The sequence below is a fragment of the Neolamprologus multifasciatus genome, chromosome 7, assembly GCF_963576455.1.
Source record: "Neolamprologus multifasciatus chromosome 7, fNeoMul1.2, whole genome shotgun sequence".
Lineage (NCBI taxonomy): Eukaryota > Metazoa > Chordata > Actinopteri > Cichliformes > Cichlidae > Neolamprologus > Neolamprologus multifasciatus.
This window is the reverse complement of record NC_140445.1, coordinates 4,816,867-4,841,405: the sequence shown is the minus strand read 5'-3', so window position 1 is coordinate 4,841,405 and position 24,539 is coordinate 4,816,867. Positions and strand designations below refer to the sequence as shown.

Below are 24,539 nucleotides of genomic sequence, written 5' to 3'. Positions count from 1 at the left end.
ACATCCACCTTCTTATTATCACTGAGCTCAGCGGTCCAAAAGTCTATGCACACTAGTTCCATCGGCTCTGACGTCTGGATGTTTTCCAGTGGTGCACAAGCATGAGGTTCAGGTGTTTTTCCAACCACACATCTCTCACACTGTCGAACATGGTTGGTTATGTCTTTCTCCATCCCGACCCAGAAAAACCTCTCACGGGCGAGGGAAAGTGTTCGTGCCTGGCCCTGATGGCCTGCATTATCATGAAGGCTGAGGAGGACTTGAACCTTCAGGCTATCAGGAACAACAAACTGGAAAATCTTCTTGCTCAAGCGGTGATACTTTATCACCCTGTACAGGATGCCGTTCTGTACTTTAAGCTTCTTCCACTGCCTGAGAAGCCCACCAACGCCACCTGGTTCTGAAGCTGCTTCTCGCCCAGTAGCCTTCCTTTTTCTTCGCACATAGAAAAGGACTCTGTTTATTGCCTGATCTTGTTGTTGAAGACTTGAGAGCTGGCTTTGTGGGAGAGGAACGACACGGTCCTCCTCAGGAAGCTGTGATAAAGGTGGATTGACATTGGTCAAACCAGGGTCACACTGCGCACTCAGCACAGCTGACACCTCATCAGCATCGATCGAACCCCTCTCGCTCTGATGGTCACACTCAGAAACAGAGTCTGGTGAGTCTGGCTCTGTGTCCTGAACAATGTGGCAATTGTTAGTCAGCCGAAAAGCATCCTGCACAGTACCTCTCACAACCCCGTTGACCTCATCTAGTAGAGCAACATAAGGCTCTTTCAGCAAACGATGACCAATACATGACTCGACAAATGGCTCACGGCTTAAAGCATCAGCCACCGTATTTTTAACCCCTGGCACATACTTTAGATCAAAATCATACGCCGCGAGCTTTGCCACCCATCTCTGCTCGCAAGTATCTAAACGTGGCTTTGTCAAGATGTAGGACAAGGGATTATTGTCTGTCCAAGCCGTGAAGTGCCTTCCTTTTAGCCAGTGGCTGAACTTGTCACACACGGCCCATTTAAGCGCCAAGAACTCTAGTCTGTGTGCTGGGTAGTTCATCTGAGACCGTGACAATGTCTTGCTGGCAAAGGCAACAGGTCGAGCCACTGTCTCGCCAGGAGAAACTTGTGAGAGCACTGCCCCGATGCCATCAAAGGAGGCATCAACTGCAAGGATGAAAGGCTCATTAAAGTTGGGATGAGCAAGGGTGACAACATTAGCCAGTTCCATCTTGAGCGTTTGAAATGATGTGCGACACGCTGATGTCCAGTCACTTGGTGTCAGAGATGGTTTGGCAGAGGGTTGCTTCCTGGGCTTCTTTCCCTTCCTCCCATGGGGAATTGCCTGTCGTCCTGAAAGCAACCTGAACAGGGGCTTGGCCTTCGCAGAACAATCAGGAATGAAATGTTGGTAATAAAGGATCATTCCTAAGAAGGACCGGATCTTCTTCTGGGAGGGAGTCACACCATCGCTCTCCATAAGCTGTTCCTCCCTAATGTTGGTAATGGTGTTAACCTTGTCTGGATCAGTTCTCACACCATCCGCACAAATGACATGTCCAAGAAATTTAACTGACATCTTAAGAAGATGGCATTTCTTAGGGGCCAGCTTAAGGTTGTGACTCCTCAACCGAGAGAAGACCATCTCAAGACGTTGAAGGGCGGTCACCAGGTCAGGCGCAAACACCATCAAGTCGTCCAAGTAACAAAGCAAGCTGCTGAAATTCTCGTCACCAAAGATTGACATCATCATTCGCATGAAGGTCGCCGGACTGTTCGACAGGCCCTGAGGCATCCGGTTGTACTCATGGAGACCAAAGGGTGAGGAGAATGCTGTGTATTTCTTGTGAGGCTCGTAGAGAGGTACATTGTAAAATCCAGAGGTCAAATCCATTGTCGAAAAGAAAACATTTCCACTGAGAGCAGCGAGGGCGTCGGCTTGGTGTGGCAGCGGGTGCGCGTCTTTAGCAGTTTTTGCATTGAGCCATCTGAAATCAGTGCAAATGCGCAGGCTGCCATCCTTCTTCCACACCAAGACCAGCGGCGATGCGTACTCACTGTTTGACTTCCGGATTATGTCCCTTTCTTCCATCTCATTCAGAGCAGTTCTCAGCTTCTCATACTGACTCGGCGGTACCCTGCGATAAGGCAAACGAAAAGGCCTCTCATCCACAAGGTGTATTTTGTGGACAAAATCGGTAGCTTCTCCACAGTCCATTTTATCCTTAGAAAAGATAGACTCATACTTTTCCACAAGCTGCAGAAGCTGATCTTTCCATCTGTCAGACACCTCACAACTGTCTAAGTCCAAGTCTTGTAGTCCTAGTCTGTGCAAGAGTTCCTTCCTTTGTTCAACAGACCTTATAGGCACAGAACCCTGTTCAACAGAGTGGCTGTTAGCCATGATCTTTTCAGGAGGAGACAGCTCTTCAACTGCGATACAAGGGTAGACATCGGCGATTTTACAGTTTACAGTGCAGCCTGCTGATAGAGGTGAAGAGGGAGGTAATTTACCCCACACGAGGTGTTCCTGAAGAGGTTCCAGCGTAACACGCTGTCTCAACTTCACTGTGCCAATCTTATCAGGCACCGCCCCGCCCCTCCAACGCTCAACATTGGAAAGCATGGATAAAAACTGGCTACAGTCATCATTGGTGACATCACCTGAAATAGATAGAAGCTTCCAATACTCATCCGTATTCCTCATCACATGAATCAACGACTTAATAGCGTTACTGCCAATAATCATGTCATCACTTTGGCCTGGAATAACCAGCGTGGGGATGAGCAGCTTGAAACCATAAATAGTCACTTCCAAATCACAAACTGCTTTTGGTTGGAACTGGTGACCCCCAGCACCAACAACAACAATGTCATTAGCTGGTTCAAGCTTCAGATCAGGGCAGGACTGTAAAAGCCGCGTAGCAGCAGCCTCACTAATAGAGCACGACATAGAGCCACTGTCGATCATGGCTCTCAGTGAAACTCCACCCACAGTTCCCACAGTTGTGTAGAACAAACTGTCAGATTTCTTAATTCTTTGCGTCATTTGGAAGACAACTGTCATACCAGGTGGCGAAGCAGAACACAGAGATTCATACATGGATTCCAGGTCATCACTGTCGCAGATGGGAGAGTCACTCAGATGATCCACACCTTCCTCCCTCAAATGTGGATCAACTAGTTTTCCGACTGTCGAGGGACAGAAGACGACAAGGATCTAGGACAAGCACGCCGAGCGTGGTCAGGTGAGTGGCACAGAAAACAGAGTTTGTGATCTCGGCAGTGCATAAAAGCTGTGTGAGACATATCATGACAGACGGAGCAGGGTTTATCATGTAGGCCCTCAATCCTGGAACGTCTGGAATTAGGCCGCGTGGTCACACCAGGCTGAAAGGATCCTTGCAGAAGAACCTTCTCAAGCATGCCTATGAGCCGCTCCAAAGTAGCTGAATCTGTCAACTGTGGCTGAATGTGTTTCTCTGTTGGCTGGGCAGGCAATGCTGCTGATATCTGCTGTGCATTCATTGCAACTCTCCCAGTTGTCATGCTGTTTGAATTCAACGTTCCTCCTGAGTGGGACTCACATAGGATTTCCTGGACCTCGTGGGCCGTCCATCTATCAATTGTCTTTGATCTAAAGATCATGGCAAGCTCAGGAGAGGGACAGTTTTTGATGAACATTCGGGTGACCTCAGTGCTGGGGCTACCCAATGCCTGTCCTCGTTCCTTCAGGCGCTCAACAGCAAGATCAACAGCACGGTGCAGCCTAAGCCAGTAATCAAATGCACTTTCACCTTCCTCTGGGAGAGTGGTGTAGAAGTCTGCCAGTGGAAGAGGTGAGCACTGAGCAGAGTCAAAGTGTCTCCTCAGGATTCCATAAATAGCCTCAGGATCACGTGTGACATCTACGACACTGTTTCTAATGCCAACCTGGACCACATCCTTAGCCTTGCCTCTCAAATGAACAAGGATCTCTTCAGCCTGTTCTTCAGATCTCAGACTCCCCAGCTTTATAAAGGCTCTCATCAGATCCTCCCACTCTCTCACAGAAATGAGATCAGAACCATCCCCTCTGAAGCATGGTGGGTCCTTAAGCTTCCTGTGGGACACAAACTGCACATGCGCAGCATCAACAGCAGGTGTAGACGACACAGCATGGAAAGATGTGGCAGTAGGTGCAGGTAAAGGGGTACTAGCAGACGGGCTGAGCTGGGATAAGATACTCTGTGCTACCCTCTGACCAACCAACTGGATCACATCCCCCATCTGACTCACAATCTCCGTGGCAATAGTATCTGGGTTAGGAGAAGGTGGACTGTTGTTCTGAGACATGTGTGACACAGGGCTAGGGGGAGGGACAACAACCCCTTCACTAGACTGGGACCCTGGGATCCTCTGACTATTCCCTCTAATAAAACCACGCTCACTAACAGGAGTGTCATAACGCAAACGCAAAGGGGAACATAACAACCCCCTACCCCTACCAACAACATTAGGAGTACTCGATCCCTCCTCTGTGATGTCCATCACAGCGACTAGAATAAAACAAAAATGCTATATTTGTTCCTTAAAAAAAAATGTGCCAGAAAGAACACAATAAATCACAAATGTGCAGCGCTGAAACTGGCCCCACGTTGCTGAGAGGAGTCCACCGTCCAAACAGTTGATTGACGGCTCACGGCACCAATGTAACCCCCCTCAGTCTCTATTTCCGGTGCTGTATGAGTAAAACTCTCTGGACTCGAGATGGGTAGAGCTCAGGCATGGTTTATTCCCCTTTTTGTGGGTCTCTGCAATAACATGGGAACATGGGACATGAATAACCATGGGTTTCCAGCAACAGGATTCCGCCCAAACACAGCAAAAGCTTCATTGCTACTAACGATAAGCTAATGATCGTATAGTGGAACTTTGTTTTCTTAAAATAAATAATAAAACAAATATTGATTGAAAAATAAAATGGCAACAAAACTTATTACGGAAAATAAAATAAAAACATTACTGCATTGTGGTTTAGGTAACAAAAGAGAAATTAATTCACTTAAATGCACGGTCATGTAAATATAAATAAACTTCCAGACCAAAGCCAAATTTCCTTTCATGTACAATAGTAAATGGAACAATGCTGCCATCTACTGGGCAAAACTTAACAAGCAGTATTTCTTAAACAGAATTAGCCTGCAGCTCAACCAAATACATGTTTCAAAATACACATACCTGCAATAACATGGGAACATGGGACATGAATAACCATGGGTTTCCAGCAACAGGATTCCGCCCAAACTATCAAAAGAAGTTTCAAAGTTATTAGACACGACAGTCTCCTCTAGCTGTTAGCCGCTAGCTCAGCGTGTCCATTTTTCCTACCGTCTAACCCGTTAATTGCAAAACAAGATCATAAAACTGAAATCTACTCAGATGCTACTGTATGGGCAGTTCATGCTGTTAATGCACTGCCATGTTAACTTCAATGAGGATTTTCAAATATGTTTTAAACTCATGTTCAGTCAGGGCGGACTGAGGAAGGACTTACCACAGCAAAAGCTTCATTGCTACTAACGGATAAGCTTAGGGAAAGCCCGTTTACCAGTAGCAGACTTCCGCTGCGGATTTTCAAAATAAATGTTTCGAAATAAACCCATGGTTGCGATCCCAAGTTTAACAGGAATTTAACAACAACAAAACCATATTCATTCTTTTACATCGTTACACGAGCTCAAAGTTGGCGCGATGATTTTGATCTTGGATGTGTCATTTTATCTTGGATGTAGTAAGCAAGGTACGAAGAACGGACCCCAGGATTGACATAAAGATATAAAGATGCACGCAATGCATGCAATGTAAGGCCCACCTGGAGTGGTTGGTTTGAGCTTGTTTTATTAGATAATCAAAGTGATACTGAGGCCCTGAAACTTCACGTTATTCTTTCTCAATATTTTGTGTACTCATGCCAGGAGACCAACAACCCCATAGTTAGTATGCAACAGTGGTGAAAAAAAAAACCCAGCTTTGTTTTTTGATTCACTCTTTTGGTAAAACAAACGGCTCAGCACAACACAGCATGTTACTACATGAAAATATGAAGGTGGTAGGAGAGAAATAAAAATAAGTAAGTAAATATTAATCTAATGGTGCACAGCACAGGCCTGCAACAGAGGCCAAACAAAGATGAAACAATCAAGCGGTGACAGATGTTGTAAACAGACACCAAATATTTTCCGTCATCAATGAGACCTGAAACCCAGGCACCGAAGTGACTGAAGAGGTAGCAAAACAAACATATGGAGGCCAAATTCTCACAAACTGTTCCCTTGAGGAGTGAAGAAAGCAGGTGAAACATGCCAGAGGAAAACATTCCATAAGAATTTGCTGCCAGGTTGTGTTACTGGGAGGTTTGTTATTTATCTAAGACGTGTTGTGTTTGTGCAGCATTTTCAAAACTCTCATAAAGTGTATTTAGGTTGGTGTCAGCAACATTGTGCCAACTTGGAAGTCAAAAAAGCAGCGATAAAGGCTCAGTTTTCAAATACAGTCTCAGTATCTTTATCCTGCAAAATGTCCAGCAGGACTGAATTTTTCAGACATGACCAAACACAGTGCGTAGAAGTTCCTGCTGAGGCCTTGCAGTTCAAACAGAGGTGGAAGCTGATGATTCATTTGTGTTTTATGTGGTGAGAGTTTCACACGGTGCAGAATTTTACATTTCAGCAGGGTTACGCAGTACAGTTACACACTGATAACTTTTTGTATGATCCCAAATCACATCCTACTCTTCTTCAGTGATGTCTACAGCAAGTTTATTTTTCCACACCTGTGCTACAGCATGGATGCTCATTACATCCAACACATCCGTTTGATTCAACGCACTGTAAAGATGAGATATGGCTTTCTTGGCTGGACCTGGGAGAAGTAACTGCTGATATCCTGCTTTTAATATTGAAAGTAGTTTTTTGGGGGGTTTTGAAGTCTGAGAACTGAATGTATCTAAAAAAGAAAGTAAAGTTGGGGAGATTTGTCTATTTGTTCAAAGAACAGCCAGATATCACCTTCACCTTAGAGAGAAGTCCTCAATATGAAGAAACCTCAAGAACCAGAGTCAGTGGGTGTGTGGCTCACTTTAGCATCTTAAATCTTTTGTTGTGGTTTCTTGGTTAAGGTTTGGCATGATAGGGTCTGGTCTCATACCAATATATATATATATATATATATATATATATATATATATATATACAACATGAACATTAAAACTGCTGTCCTTCTTTAACTTTAACTACAGTGCTTCGACTGCTTTTACCTGTTGGTGGGACTCTGGTGTAACGGTGACTCCAATGTAGCTCGGAAATGTGGCGCTCCAGACGTCCAGAAACATGCGAATGTACACTCATCAGACATGTTACTGTATGAAGATCTGATCAGTAACATAAAAATGTTCGGTAACTCAGTACTGATGGTTTGAATAACTACCTGCTGCCTGTTTATTCTCACACAGACCTTAACTGCAGCCTGGATAAAGCGAAGGTTTTTAGAAAGTGATGATTTGGGACTATCGGTGAGAATTATGAAATGACAGGAAACGTTTAATCAAGGAAACAGGATGAATGAACGAACCACAAAAAGAAGAGTTTATCATCAAACTACATCTTGACATTTGCAACTTGACCTACTAACTTTGTGATATAAAGACAATGCATGCAATGTAAGAACTTTGTAGAACAATGGGCGTTTTGTTTGAGTTTGTGTTATCAGATAATCAAACTGATAATGAGTCCCTGAAACTTCCTGTTATCTCATAGTACAGAAAAACCCACTCTATTAACCAAGTTTGGGGTTGTTGATTGTTTTTCCACTTTCTTTAGAAGTGCATTGAATATGCAGATGAGAAAGCGACTTAAAGCGGGGTGATCGGACTGATCGCTTCAGACATCTTCTGAAACATCAGGATCATCAGGTCTACAGTGAAATCAACATGAAGACTCTCAGCCTGACGGTGGGACTGCTGCTCGTGCTGTTCATCATTTACTACGGCGATGCCACACGTAAGTCTGTTAGCCTACTTTTTCTTGACTGGTGGGAAACTCTACTGTGAGAATTCAATTCTGCATTTTTTCTTCTTTTTTTTTTTCTTTGAAAATGATTGTAAAAGTATCATTTTTCCTAAATTTAGCCTTTGACTAATTAAAAGGCATGTACTTTGATGCCTCTTTAAATTAAACACTAAATTTTACATTTAAAACACCATCTTCCTAACACAGATAATTATCTCAGCTCGATGAAAAGGATGAAGAACACATATTTTGTTTGAAACAGCTTTATTTTTCTGTGCATTTGTCTTTTTGTACAAACACAAGTGCAGCAGCTAGGCCATCAAACTCATCTATGTTCACAGTACATGCTGAATAATATTGATTGCACTTTCAGCAACATGTCTGTTTTTCTACATTCAGGCCATCTACGGTCATTTCATGTGCATTTTAGATTTATCATCACAGTTGATCTACAAAAAAATACAAATTAATATATAGATGATCTGCACAGCAGGAAAAGCATTGAAAACAAAGAAACAAACTGAAAAAAGAAAAAATCAAAGCGCTATGATGTTGGACGTACGTCTGTTAGCCCACTGTCCTCTCCAGACAAAAGGAAAATTCTACTCTGAGCACTAGATTCTGTATTTTGTTGTATTTTAGTGCTTAAAACAAACAGACAAACAAACAAACATTATATTATGACATAAAGGAAAATTTCAAATAATCACAGGATTTAAAAATGTATTTGAGAACCAGCCCAGTGTCAGATTGGTGACCCGTTGTCTACAACACGGACAACAGTGGAAAGTTAATGGACATAAGCATTATTGACGGGGGCGACGGTGGCTCAGGGGGTTGGGAAGCGTATCTGTAACCGGAAGGTCGCCGGTTCGATCCCTGGGCTCTCTGTCCTGGTCGTTGTGTCCTTGGGCAAGACACTTTACCCTCCCGCTTACTGGTGATGGCCAGAGGGGCCGATGGCGCGATATGGCAGCCTCGCTTCTGTCAGTCTGCCCCAGGGCAGCTGTGGCTACAACCGTAGCTGCCTCCACCAGTGAGTGAATGAATAGTGGCATTGTAAAGCGCTTTGGGTGCCTTGAAAAGCACTATATAAATCCAATCCATTATTATTAAAGAAGCCTGAACTAAATTAAAAGAGATAACTGCTGAATTTCTCAGATTATTATTTAACCAAATGAGATTAATAACAATGATAATTACAACAATAAATCAATGGACTTTCAATCTTGTTTTCACATGTACGTGCAAAGTACGAATAATTTTTAACAGCTAATCTTAAAGTTAAATTTCAATAAATCTTTTTTATTTCTGCAGTATTTGTTATCTTGTGAGGCTCAAAAGCGTCCTGTTAGCTATTCCTCTAACTTTATAACGCTGATTTGATTTTCCAGCACTTTTTCCTACAAATCTTACTTATTTTATTTTGTCATTTGGTGTAATTACTTCGCTAAAATAAACATAACCAGTTTCTGCTCATCTCCTTGAATGTAAAAGAAAAACATAAAGTTCAAATAAAAAAGTAACACAATATTGCCGCTAAAAGCTAGCCAGCCTAGTTTAGCGCTGGTTTGAACTTCCTTGGTTTGTGACTAATCAAATCGCATTTTTTTCTTTGTCCAAAGATGGAGTAACAGCTTTACTGAGGCTCTCAAACTGATTTATGTTTCAAGCAAAACAGTGTTGCTCTCAAGCAGCATATTCTTATAACACCTCTAAATATATCATTCGGTTTATGTAATGACATCCATTTGAATCCATCCATTACCTGTGCTTTTTGCATCTATCACAATCGATATAAAAAACACAGAACTACAGTATTTTACTTTTTTCTGATCTGAATAGCTTGAGAAAATCTTTAAATATATATATATTCCCCTCTCGCCCCTGCGGGCGGTTTATCCTTCAAGCTCGGGTCCTCTACCAGAGGCCTGGGAGCTTGAGGGTCCCACGCCGTATCTTAGCTGTTCCTAGGACTGCGCTCTTCTGGACAGAGATTTCCAATGTTGTTCCTGGGATCTGCTGGAGCCACTCGCCTAGTTTGGGAGTCACCGCACCTGTTGCTCCGATTACCACTGGGACCACTGTTACCTTCACCCTCCACATCTTCTCCAGCTCTTCTCTGAGCCCTTGGATTTTCTCGAGCTTCTCGTGTTCCATCTCTCTGATGTTGCTGTCATTCGGAACCGCTACATCGATCGCTACAGCCGTCGTCTTCTGTTTGTCTACCACCACTATGTCCGGTTGGAAGTCCCACAGGATCTTAGCTCGGTCATTCTCCACCACCCTTGGGGGCGTCTCCCATTTTGACCTCAGGACTTCCAGGTTATACTCGGCACAGATGTTCCTGTACACTATGCCGGCCACTTGGTTATGGCGTTCCATGTATGCCTTGCCTGCTAGCATCTTGCACCCTGCTGTTATGTGCTGGATTGTCTGAGGACATCTTTACATAGCCTGCACCTGGGGTCTTACCAGGTGTGATAGACCCCAGCCATGACTAGTGCCTCTGTGCTGTCTTTCAGTCCAGCTTTGTCCAGCCTCTGGTAGGATTTCTGGATGTCAGCCACCTCCGCTATCTGCCGGTGGTACATACCGTGCAGATAGTGGAGGTGGCTGACACCTCTGCTGTCTGCACTATAAAGGAATAAGAAAAGGAAAACTAGATCCTTACATTCTGGCATGTTGTTGGACATCCATCATTTTTCTTCATTACATTTTAACTGTGAAATCGAGTTAATAATCTTGCTCTAAGACGTAAAATATGATTCAAAGTGTATGTTTTATTTGGATATAATAAACATCACTGCGGCGCCTGCTGAGCATTAACCTTAATTACTAAAAACATGAAAAAGTATTTGTGATGTGTTGGACATCAGTACTGACAAATCTCTGATTTTCTTCTTACAGCTCATGGAGTGAAACCAACACCTGATCTTTGCTGTTTTAAATTCTACGAGAGAAAGATCCCAACAAAGCAGATCAAATCCATCAAAAAAACTCACAGCAAATGCACGACACCAGCATTTGTGTAAGTTTGTCTTTCACAGTCTCTTTAACACAGTCACAAATATTTGCCAAAATAATGTATTATCCTCCACATAGAAGTTGTAATGCATGGGGTGGCTGTAGCTCAGGTGGTAGAGCAGGTCATCTACTGATCGCAAGGTCGGTGGGTCGATTGCTGGCTTTCCTGCAGTCTGCATGCCAAATATCCTTGGGCAAGATACTAACCCCAAATTGCTCTCTGATGCATCCATCGGAGTATGAATGTGTGTGTGCATGTTAGTTAGAAAGCACTTAGAAAAATGTGTTTGTGTGATTGGGTGAATGCACAAGTTGTGTAAAGTGCTTTGAGTGCTCAGAAGAGTAGAAAAGCGCTGTATAAGAACCAGTCCATTTACCATTTAAAAGCTAATATGGGAGCAAAATAATGATACAGATTTTTCTGCAGGATCAAGACACCCAGAGGAGATTTCTGCGTGAGACAGAATGAGACTTGGGCACTGAAAGCATTTGTCCAAAGCAAATAACACAATTAAGAGATGGAGAATCTACCGCGCAATAAGCCGAACTGCATCAATTACTCCATGAATTTGCTTTTTAATCCAGATGTATTGCTGGAGTTTTGACCTCTCCATAATGTGCCTGCTTAATTACTGTCAGCATGTCTGAAGACAAGATACATTTATTATGCATTGATTTATTCAAAGTAGAGATATCAATTTTAGAATTTGAATGAAATGTTAAAAATGATTTTTCTGAGGTTTTCTGTTTCGTTGCTACAGGTATATGAAATCAAACACATCTTTACAATTGGCAGTCTTTGCAAACATTTGTGAAAGAATCAGTTGCTTTGAAGACTGTGAGACTTCTGTCTTTGAAATACCACAGTCATCTGAAAGTGAAAGCATTCAGTGGCAGATTAGATAAAGTTACATGGTGGGGTTGGAGAGTGCAGAGACAGAGGGCTTTAAAAAGGTATCCAGTGCACTGCTGACTCAGTATCATGTGTTTCCATGGCCTGTGGGTGTAGCATGTAGGTGGCCCAAACTTTTGTCCACACTGCCTACATTCACTTACAGCATGTTGTCCCAGCTTGATGTGACAATGTCCCAAAGAGCACTGCTAGGCTTTCTTTGGTCTTGGAGATGTTCTTCAAAGCTCTGAGGTGTGTTTTAGGCTCATTAACATTCTGCTCTGTAACTTACTTTCCTACAAACATCCAAATCACAGTCGAAGTGCATTTCTCAAGAATGCAGTGCCACTTGTCCTCAGTCAGGGTGCAGTTGATTTCAGTTCAGGTTACCACCTGTAGAGCAGGAAACACCTCTTTATATTCCACTTTATTTTCCTGCTGCTTATCTCTAACTGAGCTTTCGTTAATTTGAAATATTTTTGATTCTGCAGACTTTGAGGTTATTTCCAGGTTCAGATTTGTTTTCACTTTGCCATTGTGATACAGATGCAGTATATCCAAAGCATTTGTATCTCACTTTGTATTGTTTTGCTTCATTCTTGAATAAAGTTTTGTTTCACACAAATCAACGACTCCATCTGACAGTGAATGTGTTCTTTTATGCTGTGGCCTAATTAATGGAATTCATCAGAATGCAGGTTATAAAAGTTTGTTAATGTAGTTGAAGGTCAAAGTGGAAAATGTGTCATAGGGAGAACTTTCACAAACTCATTATCTGAACGTGGGAAAATTATCTGAGCTGCTCTGAAGTGGAATGTGAATCTGCACAGACGTTTAAGTAAACAAATGCAATGTGAAAACTGGAAGTCATCAATAGTTATCGAAAGTTTAAAATTAAAGTGTAAAGAAATATTTTCATATTCATAAATTTTGAATTTTCCATGTGAGAGAAGGAGTGGATTACTTTAAGACTTCATGAAGATGTGCTTTTTAGGGGGTAACCAGATTAGGAGTACTGGCCTTCAGGCCCATGTGACAAACAGAGGAAAATGGTCAGGCTGCTTTGAGGTGACAGGATGGAAACAGTAACTCAAATAACCACAGCAAAAGCACAACGAGTGCTGCTCAAGTCAGTCATAAACAAAACTTTCCATGCGGAGGAGGAGGGGTGGATATTACTTTAAGTTTCCCTAAAGAAAAACACTTTTTAAAAAGAAAATTGCTTTAGTTATTCTGCAGACTAACAAAACTTTCTATGTAGTTTTGTTAGCTTTTATCATTACATATTTCAGATGTTAAACAGTAAGTGACCATATATATAGCCTGCTATGTATCAATAGTTCAGGCTGCTGCTAATAGAGTAAGGGTATGGAAGATAAACTACACTGCTGGCAGGGTTTAATACAACCAACTGGCACTAAGAATAACTCAGAGAAGAGAGAGCAGGTTAATGAGGGTGCCCAGAGGACAATAACAGTATGTGTGTATGAGATTTAAAGATCTTTGCATTTCATTTTTATTTACATTTTACAAAGCATCCCAAGATTTTTGGAGTTTTCCAGAGGAACAAAATGCTGTTTGAAATCCACGTAAATGTTACCACCAGAGGGTGAGCAGGCCAATGGGGAATTTGAGGAAGGTAATTCAGATTGGTTTGATGAGTGTAGCTGCTTGCATGGTGATGAGGACTGGAGATAGGAGGCTCTTCAGTCGGCAGAAGGACCACTAGAAACAAGGAGACGTAAGAGCAAGAACACAAGGTAGCCTCTTGGAGAACTCGGTTTGGACTGTTACACTCCTCTTTGGAGGCAAGAGACGAGCACAGCAGGTCTTATTACGCTGACATTAATGATGCAGATGATAATCAGGCGTGTTCGGCTGAAGAACGAGGAATCCAATCTCTGCCCAATGACCAACTTGGGAGAGAGAGAGAGAAACTGAAAACAAACCAGCACTCATTATTGTCAACGGGCGCCGGGTACGTGGGAGGGATCCAGACACTGGGGGAAGGTTGATCACAAGCTTAATAATAAATAATAAGAAAAATAATAATAATAATACATACAGAGAGATAAGCAATGACACAGTGTGGATATGTAGTGGGGAGTTTCTGACATGAAGGTACATTATTGTTACAATGTACAGTTGTTATTACATGGCTTGATTAAGGTACACATTCGGCTGACATCTTGGGCCAGCACAGGGCCAGCAGTGTGTCTGCAACTGGCCTTGTGCTGGCCCATGTGTGGGCCACCTCTGGCAAACCAGATCTGGGCCACCAAAGGGCCGTCATCCTTTGCGGTATGTGGGCAATGTGTAAGCACATTGTGTGGGCCAGATCCGGGCCATAACAATTTTGCTATGTGGGTAGACTTTTGATGATATGGTATATTATGATATATTTTCTTGTCGAACTTTGGGCCCCTTAATTGCGACCACAGTGTACCCATCTTCTGATTGCAGCTTCCAGCAGAATAATGCCTCATGTCAGAAAGGTACGTGGGAGGGATCCAGACACTGGGGGAAGGTTGATCACAAGCTTAATAATAAATAATAAGAAAAATAATAATAATAATACATACAGAGAGATAAGCAATGACACAGTGTGGATATTAGTGATGGGTCGGTCGCGAACGAAATGGCTCTTAGAGCCGGGTCTTTGACGTGAACGACGCGAGCCGGCTCCTTATCGCGAGCCGTGAGTTTTTTTCTTTCTCTCACCCTCTCTCACACTTTTTTTCGCTTCACTCTGCACGCGAGCCTTGTGCTTTATGCTGGGAAGAGGGGGGAAGGGCGGTAGTTACACTCAGTAGCACAGGAACAGAGCGGGAGGGAGAGAAAGAGAGCCAGAGACAACAACGTCACATTAGAAAGGTATAGTAATCATCCACAACTATTTTCAGTTGCAGATGATAAAGGATTCAGAAAGTTTATTCATGCGGGCCCATATGACAGAGAATATGCATGTTCTTTTTGTTTTCATATTTTAATTTATATTTAATAGTGTTGTGGTTTGCAGTGTTTTGTGTTGTTTCACTTTAAATTTGTAAAAGGAAAAAGCTGAAAATTTAAATAGTTAAAAGTTGAAATGTGAATAGTTGATTTTTGCATTATATGATTTATTTATTACATTTTATGTGGAGTGAATAAATAAAAGTATATTTACGGTGGCCCCTACAGACAACGCACGTACAAACTCCAAAACACGTTAAAACACGTACTACTTTTTACATTAGTAGTTCCTTTTGTGCATAATTTTATATTATTGTTAATAATAAATTAATTAAAGTAACAAAACAACCTGAAGAGCCGGTTCGGAGCCGAAAGAGCCGGCTCTTTTTAGTGAGCTGAACCGAAAGAGCCAGTTCTCTAAAAAGAGCCGGAAATCCCATCACTAGTGGATATGTAGTGGGGAGTTTCTGACATGAAGGTACATGAAGGTATTTCTACTAATTTACATTGACTTTTAACATTATTATTTCAGTGAAACAATAAACGACCTTTCTATTTTTTAATATTAAGGTAAAACAATCTGTAGTATCCCCTTAAAAACAGCTTGCTTGTATGCTGATAAGGACTAAGAACAGGAGGCTCTTCAGTCAGCAGAAGAACCACTAGAAACAAGGAGAGCACATAAGAGCAAGAACACAGGGTAATGTCTAGAACTAAGAGGCCTGTTACACTCCTCTTTGGAGGCAGAATATTATGCAGAGACGCGCATAGCAGATCTTACCACACTGCCGTTGATGAAGTAGATGATAATCGATGTGTTTGGCTGAAGAATCAGATATCCAATCTCCACCCAATGATCAAGATGGGGGAAAGAGAGAAACTGAAAACAAACCAACACTCATTATTGTCAACGGGGCCCGGAGGCCAGTATGTGGGTGGGGACTGAATCAAGAGACAGGTGGAGGGTTTTTCACAAGCTTTATTATAAACAGAGAGATAAGCAATGACACAGCGTGGAAATGTGGCAGCGAGAAGATGTTTTCTGAATTTGAAGCTTACTTTGCAGGTTAGAAGTGTAAGGTTGTGGAGGCCTGCTTACCACAGTTAGGTAGCTGACGAACTGGTGCTGAATACATCTTAAGTGCTGCCTTGCTGATTGCTGTCAATGGACATTGACAAATGGCTATAGCCTGGAAATATGGTGCACCTAGCATTCAGCAAATATACAACATGTAAACATATTACATCAATACTACATATTATTGTGTGGAAAAACTGAGTATCAATATACAAATGCATCAGATATCAGCAAATGTCTCAAATGTTGTCTTGCGATTCTACTGCCGACCTTCACTGCAGCCTGAGTAAAGGAAAGTTGTGCAGAAAGTGATGATTGGAGTATGCATGCATTATCAGTGCATATATTTATTGGTAGAGCACCGAGTGGTTTGTTTGAGCGTTTTATCAGATATATTGAGTCCCTGAAACTTCCTGTTGTCTCATGGTACAGAAAAAACCCCAATCCATTAACCACCTTTGGGGTTGTTGATCATTTTTCCAGTTTCTAAGAAATGGTTTGAATATGCAGATGAGAACAAGACTTAAAGCAGGGTGATCGGACCGATCATTCAGACATCTTCTGAAACATCAGGATCATCAGGTCTAAAGTGAAGTCAGCATGAAGACTCTCAGCCTGACAGTGGGACTGCTGCTCGTGCTGTTCACCGTTTACCACAGCGATGCCTGTAAGTCTGCTACTTGTACTTGTGTTAGATCAGTTTTTGAATTTCTGTCTTTCTCTTCATTCAGACATAGAGTGAGACAGAGCGAGGACATCAAACTCATATAAGTTCATGGTCATGAAGACCAGTGTTGATCTTAAATTCTTTACTGTAATTAAAAGTCAGATTGAATCCTCGTGTAAACAAGTGTGGTCACATGGAGCCTTCAAACTGTATCTTTCATTAAGATATAACAAATTGTATTTTGTTGCATTAACCTTAATTATATCTGGTATGTTGGAGAAGTCATTAGAAGCAGACGCAGCACTGAGTAATCCCTGTTTCCCTGTTACAGCTAAGGCAGTGAATGGACCTGACTCTTGCTGTTTTCGCTTCTTTGACAAACGGATCCCAAAGGCGAACATCGTCTCCATCGTGAAAACTCACAGACAATGCCTCACACCAGCATTTGTGTAAGTTTGTCTTTCACTGTCTCTTTGATTTGATCACTAATGTTTGCCAAGTAAGTCACGTATAAGCAATGTATAATCATTCAGATTGAAGCCGTAACTCTGCTATTAACTGCAAAATATGTGAATATGAAAGCAAAATAATGATACTGACTTTTTTACAGGATCAAGACACCCAGAGGGCTTTTCTGTGTGAAACAGACTGCAGAGTGGGCAAAGGAACAATTTGACAACCAAAAGAGATTAAAAATTGAACAAATGCTACAATTAACAGATAAAAAATCGTGACTCCGATGAATGCTACAAGCCGAAATGCATCAGTCACTCCATGAAGTTGCTTCATAAACTTTTTATTTTTTTGCATTATCACAATATCAGCCTAATAATTTGCAGCTTATGTTAAACCTCCAATAAATAAATTTCAGTATTTAGTATATGGACAAAAGTATTGGGGCACATCTGAATCTCTGAATTCAGGTATTTTCAGTCTTGTTGCCACAGGTGTATCAAATCCACCAAAATGCCATGCAGTCTGTACAAACACTTGTGAACGACTGAGTCGTGTCATGTTGACCCAGCTTGATATGACAGTTTCTTAAAGAGCTTCATCTGATAAGGAAAGTTTATAATGCAACAATATGTAAAAACATGTATTGAATTATTTTATAATTTTCTTTCACTATGCAACTGAAATCATTTTTCTATCACATTGTTTTGCTTTATTCTTCATTAAAGTTTCATTTCACAAAACTCATCGACTTCATCTGATAGTGAATGTAAAAGTATGTGTGGTTTGTGGCTCAGCTGCAGGGGAGGGGTGGAGCAGCGGGTGCAGGGTGTGGTGTCAGGGAAGGCTGAACCACACAGCTGTTCTCCATCACCGGGTCATGCCTGCCCTATTTCACGAGGATGCTGGGACCCGACGAGAGAAGCAGGGGAGGGCAGCTGAAAAACTCCATGAATAAATTGTCTTAAAAAATCCTAATCAGTGAAACAGCTGTCAACCTACAACGTCGTGTGCATGGTGGAGTCATTTTTATATCACTGCTTCATTCTTCGTTAAAGTTTTATTTCAGTTTATAATGCAAAAATGTAAAAACATGTATTGAATTATTTATAATTTTCTTTCACTTTACAATTGAAATAATTTTTCTATCACATTGTGTTGTTTTGCTTTATTGTTCATTAAAGTTTCATTTCACAACTTCGACTTCTTCTGACAGGGAATGTAAAAGCATTTTCATGCCTATGTTTTGGAGTTCATCGGATGTGACTGGAACACCTCAATTCAATGATTTGGATGGGTGAACATATACCCACATAACAGACAGGTCTGGCCCGGATCTGGTGTCAAGCTGGCACTGCTGGCTGACTTCTGGCATGGCAAGTGGTATGTCATCCAGATGTGGTCCAGACCTGGCGTAGATGCACTGTTTATGTGATGGCATGCCACATCTGGCCCAATTATGGTTTGGTTTATGTGATCCAGGCTCATAGAAAACAGGTCTGGCCTGGATCCGGCATTGAGCTAGCACTTCTAGCTGGGTGGCAGATGACACCCAGCTCTATCTGTCCATGAAGCCAGATAACACACACCAATTAGTTAAACTGCAGGAATGTCTTAAAGACATAAAGACCTGGATGGCCACTAACTTTCTGCTCCTCAACTCAGATAAAACTGAGGTCATTGTACTCGGCGCTGAAAAGCTTAGAAATATGGTATCTAACCAGATTCTTACTCTGGATGGCATTACCTTGGCCTCCAGTAACACTGTGAGGAACCTTGGAGTCATTTTTGACCAGGACATGTCCTTCAACGCACATATTAAACAAATATGTAAGACTGCGTTCTTCCATTTGCGCAACATCTCTAAAATTAGAAATATCCTGTCTCAGAGTGACGCTGAAAAACTAGTTCATGCATTTATTACTTCCAGGCTAGACTACTGCAATTCATTATTATCAGGATGTCCAAAAAACTCACTGAAAAGCCTTCAGTTAATCCAAAATGCTGCAGCAAGAGTCCTGACAGGGACTAGAAAGAGAGAGCATATTTCTCCTGTTTTGGCTTCCCTTCATTGGCTTCCTGTTAAATCCAGAATTGAATTCAAAATCCTGCTCCTCACATACAAGGTCTTAAATAATCAGGCCCCATCTTATCTTAATGACCTTGTAGTACCATATCACCCTATTAGAGCACTTCGCTCTCGCTCTGCAGGCCTACTTGTTGTTCCTAGAGTATTTAAAAGTAGAATGGGAGGGAGAGCCTTCAGTTTTCAGGCCCCTCTTCTGTGGAACCAGCTTCCAGTTTGGATTCAGGAGACAGACACTATCTCTACTTTTAAGATTAGGCTTAAAACTTTCCTTTTTGCTAAAGCATATAGTTAGGGCTGGACCAGGTGACCCTGAATCCTCCCTTAGTTATGCTGCAATAGATGTAGGCTGCCGGGGGATTCCCATGATGCATTGAGTTTTTCCTTTCCAGTCACCTTTCTCACTCACTATGTATTAACAGACCTCTCTGTATTGAATCGTATCTGTTATTAATCTCTGTCTCTCTTCCACAGCATGTCTTTTATCCTGTCTTCCTTCTCTCACCCCAACCGGTCGCAGCAGATGGCCCCGCCCCTCCCTGAGCCTGGTTCTGCCGGAGGTTTCTTCCTGTTAAAAGGGAGTTTTTCCTTCCCACTGTCGCCAAAGTGCTTGCTCATAGGGGGTCATATGATTGTTGGGCTTTTCTCTGTATCTATGAAGCGCCTTGAGGCGACATTTGTTGTGATTTGGCACTATATAAATAAAATTGAATTGAATTGAATTGAACTTCTGACTGACTGGTGTCATGGCAGAGTGTATGTCAACCAGATGTGGGCAAGGTCTGGCAATGATGGCACTATTTATGTTCCTATTTTAGTTAGAAAGCCCAAATGCCATGTTGCAATAGTATACTGCTATGGTAGCCAACGTTTCAAATGCAGGTTTGACAGGTTTGTGAGTGTACACTTTATCTAAAACCCTAGTGAGGGTTTACTCATGTTTACCACTGGGTGGCTGTAGCTCAGGAGGTAGAGCAGGTCACCTACTGATCAGAAGGTTAGTGGTTCGTTCCCTGGCTTCTCCAGTCTGCATGTCAAGACAGTGAATGTGCATGAACGTAGTTAGGAAGTGTGTGAATGTGGATTGTTGTATAGAGCACTTTGAGTAATCTGGGAGAGTAGAAAAGCACTATATAAGAATCAGTGAATTCACTGAGTTTTGTCATGTTACTTTTGCACTATCATGTTCCGGCACATGTTGTTATTACATGGATTGATTAAGGTACACATTAGGCTGACATCTTGGGCCAGCACAGGGCCAGCAGTGTGTCTGCAACTGGCCTTGTGCTGGCCCATGTGTGGGCCACCTCTGGCAAACCAGATCTGGGCCACCAAAGGGCCGTCATTCTTTGCGGTATGTGGGCAATGTGTAAGCACATTGTGTGGGCCAGATCCGGGCCATAACAATTTTGCTATGTGGGTAGACTTTTGATGATATGGTATATTATGGTATATTTTCTTGTCGAACTTTGGGCCCCTTAATTGCGACCACAGTGTACCCATCTTCTGATTGCAGCTTCCAGCAGAATAACGCCTCATGTCAGAAAGGTGAAACCCAACTGGTTTCTTCAACTCGAATGGCCTCCACAGTCACCAGATCTCAATCTAATAGAGCACCTTCATGATGTGATGGAGCAGGAGATTAACATCATGGATGCATTCTCTCATGGAATTTAGTGCTCGTGCTCAAGAATACTTCCACAAATTACAGTCCATGAACTCACTGTGGCATCCGCAAATGCAGGTTAAAGCTCCATCATGCATAGAAGAAGCCATATGTGAACATGGTCTAAAAATGCTGGTGTTTTCTGTTTTTCACCAACAGGGTTCACTAGTGAATTCAATTCAATTTTATTTTTACAGCACCAAATCACAACAACAGTCGCCTCAAGCCTGAACACCTTTCATAATATTACAGCTCAGGATAGAAAAGTGTTTTTCCATTTCTTCCATCATATTATCTATAACTGGATAAATGTTTTTGATTCTGAACATTGTTTGCTGTGTGGGTCTGCATGCGGTCCAAGGCAAGAAGTGAGACAAGAGAATCATTAAGTTTTCTTGCTTTCTTTTTTCCACAATATCAGTCGACAGGTCATCAAAGAAGGATTCAGTAGAGTAATGAACCACTGTCTCCTTAAGCAATTCAACTAGATTTATAGCCTTAGACACGTCAACAGTTTTGGACTGAAGCATTTCTGATAACAACAAAATTCAGACCCATCTGAACCAGAATGCCCCTTTGCTCCTACAGCTCTCTGTTGGTCTCTGAAGAGATCTCTTCTAGTACACACAAAAAACCAGCAATCTGTCCATGATATTGCGACACGAGGATGCTGGGACCTGACAAGCACAGGGTCATGATTGCTTTCCACATTGAACATTTCTAGGGAAATGCCCCTTTTATTTGAGTCAGCAGACTGTGACCACTCTTTCAAGCACCTGTTTCTGGCGATGGCAAGGGCCGTCCATTACAGTCATCAGAGTTTAACAGAACCCACTGACTTTAAACATTGCTTTCTCCCAATGACGATATCCCACAGCTGAAGTAAATACACAGTAACAAGAGTCTCTACTCTGGGAACATTCCAACCAAGGGTGTATTTTGTACCATTCTGGGAGCACCCTGCTTGATATGTCTTAGGAAACCTCAGATCACGTGGCTGTGGGGCCTTCACTTTTGAATTTGCATATGTCTAAATTCACACACAAAAAAGAAAAATATACCAAATCTAAAACTCTGCGCAATAATCGACTTGGAGGAGTGAAAAAGAAATTCAAAACAAAGGAGCACTCATAACATTTTTACCATGAAGAAACGGCCAAAATCAGACAACGTTAGCATTTTAGATCTTCTATTGCAGTTTCCTGGTTAAAGGTCAGCATGGTTGTGGTCTGTTGTAAATAAAAAAAAACCCAAAGAAAAGTACCCAGCATGAACAGTGAATGTGTTTACATTTAATCAAAGCCACAGTCTTTCTCTAACTTTAAATAGAGTGCTTTTTTTTGCTACTTTTAGTCACTGCCATGAGGTGGGATCATTTATAACTGTGCCTCCAGTGCAGCTTGGAAATGTTTCTGCAGCTAGCATTCAGACGAATATGCAACATAAAAAAATCCATAACAGATGTTATTGTGTGCAAAAGTGAGTATCAATACACAAATGCATTTTTAACATTTTGTGTGCAGAAAATGATTTGTGTAACCTGAAGTGATATACATCAGGCATGAGCAGATGTCTTACGTGAATGAAGGAAAGTCGTGCAGAAATTGATAATTAAGGAGTACTGAAAATCCTGAAATGACAGAAGAGGTTTATGGAGAAAATTAATTAACCATGAAAAGATCCCTGTTAATGATTTTGCCATCTAATTATACCTTAATATTTGCAGCTTGACCTACTACTCTGAGTTGAGATACAAATATGCATGCAGTGCATGCATCGTACAGACTTTGTAGAAGATGAAGTGGTTTGTTTGAGCTTGTTTTATCAGATAATCAGAGTGATATTGAGCCTTTGAAACTTCCTGTTGTCTCATGTTGCAAGAAACCCCAATCTATTTACCACCTTCAGAGTTCTTGATCATTTTTCCACTTTCCTTAGAACTGGACTGAATATGCAGATGAGAAAGCGACTTAAAGCGGGGTGAACAGACTGACGAATTCAGACAAAATCAGTCATCATTCAAACATTAGGATCATCAGGTCTACAGTGCAGTCAACATGAAGACTCTCAGCCCGACAGTGGGACTGCTGCTCGTGCTGTTCACCGTTTACCACAGCGATGCCTGTAAGTCTGCTACTTGTACTTGTGTTAGATCAGTTTTTGAATTTCAGTCTTTCTCTTCATTCAGACACAGAGTGAGACAGAGCGAGGACATCAAACTCATATAAGTTCATGGTCATGAAGACCAATGCTGATCTCAAGTTGGCTGGAAGTTCTTCACTGTAATTTTCTTACTCTGAATCCTTGCGGAAAAAGTGTGGTCACATGTCTGGCATGTCCTTCATTGAGACAGATTTTTTCTTTTTCTTTTTTCTATGTATCTCTATCTTTTATGTCTTTGCTTAATAATCTTGCTCCAAGACATAAAATAAGAGCCTTCAAACTTAATCTTTTATTAAGATATAACAAATTGTGTTTGTTGCCTGATGAGCATTAACCTTAATTATATCTGATATGTGGGAGAAGTCATTAGAAGCAGACACAGCACTGAGTAATCCCTGTTTTTCTGTTGCAGCTAACGCAGTGAAATCACCTGCCCTCTGCTCGTTTCACTTCTTTGACAAATGGATCCCAAAGGTGCACACTTGAAGTTGCTTTTGTAAACTACTAGTGTTGGTGGATCAGCAGGTAGCTGATCAGCTGCATTGTTGTCTCTCTCTCTCTCCAGGGCGGAAATTGTTGCGGGTCCATGCCCTCGGCCCACTCACCCGTGAAGTGGAAACACCTGATTCTCACTGATGCTACCAGCATTTAAGCAGAGGGATGGCAGCCATTCATCGCTGGATTGTTGCGTGACTCATGTCAGTGTATCTCCGCTCTCATAGTATTAGACTCCGAAGGCTATATCTGTGCCTTCGTTCTAACGTATTCACTCTGTGTTTAGATCCCGTGGACCCGTCCCTGATTTCCTGGTGAAGATCCCTAGTCATGGACAGTGTTGGGGAGTAACGGAATACATGTACCGCCGTTACGTATTTAAAATACAAAATGTGAGTAACTGTATTCCGTTACAGTTACTGTTTAGAAGGGTGGTATTCAGAATACAGTTACTTTGTTGAAATAAAGGGATTACACGGCGGTCTTTTCCTGTTTCATATGTTCGGCTATGCCCTCTCTATTTTTGGTAATTCCACGCCGGTGGAAACCAAAACAAAACACGTATTAAGAGGTTCAAATGCGTCTCAATCTCGCGTCTCATAATGACGTGAAGAAATGTTTTCTATGAAGGCAATAGGCAGAGCATTCCAGGCATCGCCCTGCTGCAGGGAGAATGGACTGCCATACCCGTTATGTGTCTGTGAGCGAGGGAGGGAGAAAAAGGAAAAGTACGAGCTGTCACCGAGCAGAAACAGGAGATGGGTTGCCGGGCCTCTGATTGCAAAAATCCGCCTTAAAGCATTTATGGAACTGTCTGTGCTCATTGATTCGATCAACTCGATATGGACTGCTCTTGTCGACAGACATGAGAACAACACGGCCCACCTTTTAGAGCTAGCTTTTCCTCCTCTCGTGCTCTGGGTTATAATGTCCCATGGCCCGAACACGTCTACACCCACATATGTGAAGGGGGGTGCAACTTGCATTCGTTCAGATGGTAAGTTTCCC

At 42.0% G+C, this 24,539-nt stretch overlaps 3 long non-coding RNA genes across 3 annotated transcripts in view; all 3 read left to right on the top strand.

Moving 5' to 3' along the window:
* Positions 1-24,539, top strand: part of LOC146513543 (uncharacterized) — a 543,433-nt gene that overhangs the window by 117,778 nt on the left and 401,116 nt on the right. The gene's annotated exons all lie outside the window — the stretch shown is intronic.
* Positions 1-24,539, top strand: part of LOC146513558 (uncharacterized) — a 125,166-nt gene that overhangs the window by 81,823 nt on the left and 18,804 nt on the right. The window lies entirely within an intron of this gene.
* On the top strand, positions 16,526-18,207 carry LOC146513560 (uncharacterized). Its single transcript, XR_014875173.1, has 3 exons — positions 16,526-16,668; positions 17,000-17,117; positions 17,279-18,207. It is a non-coding gene; the product is annotated as an uncharacterized LOC146513560 (long non-coding RNA).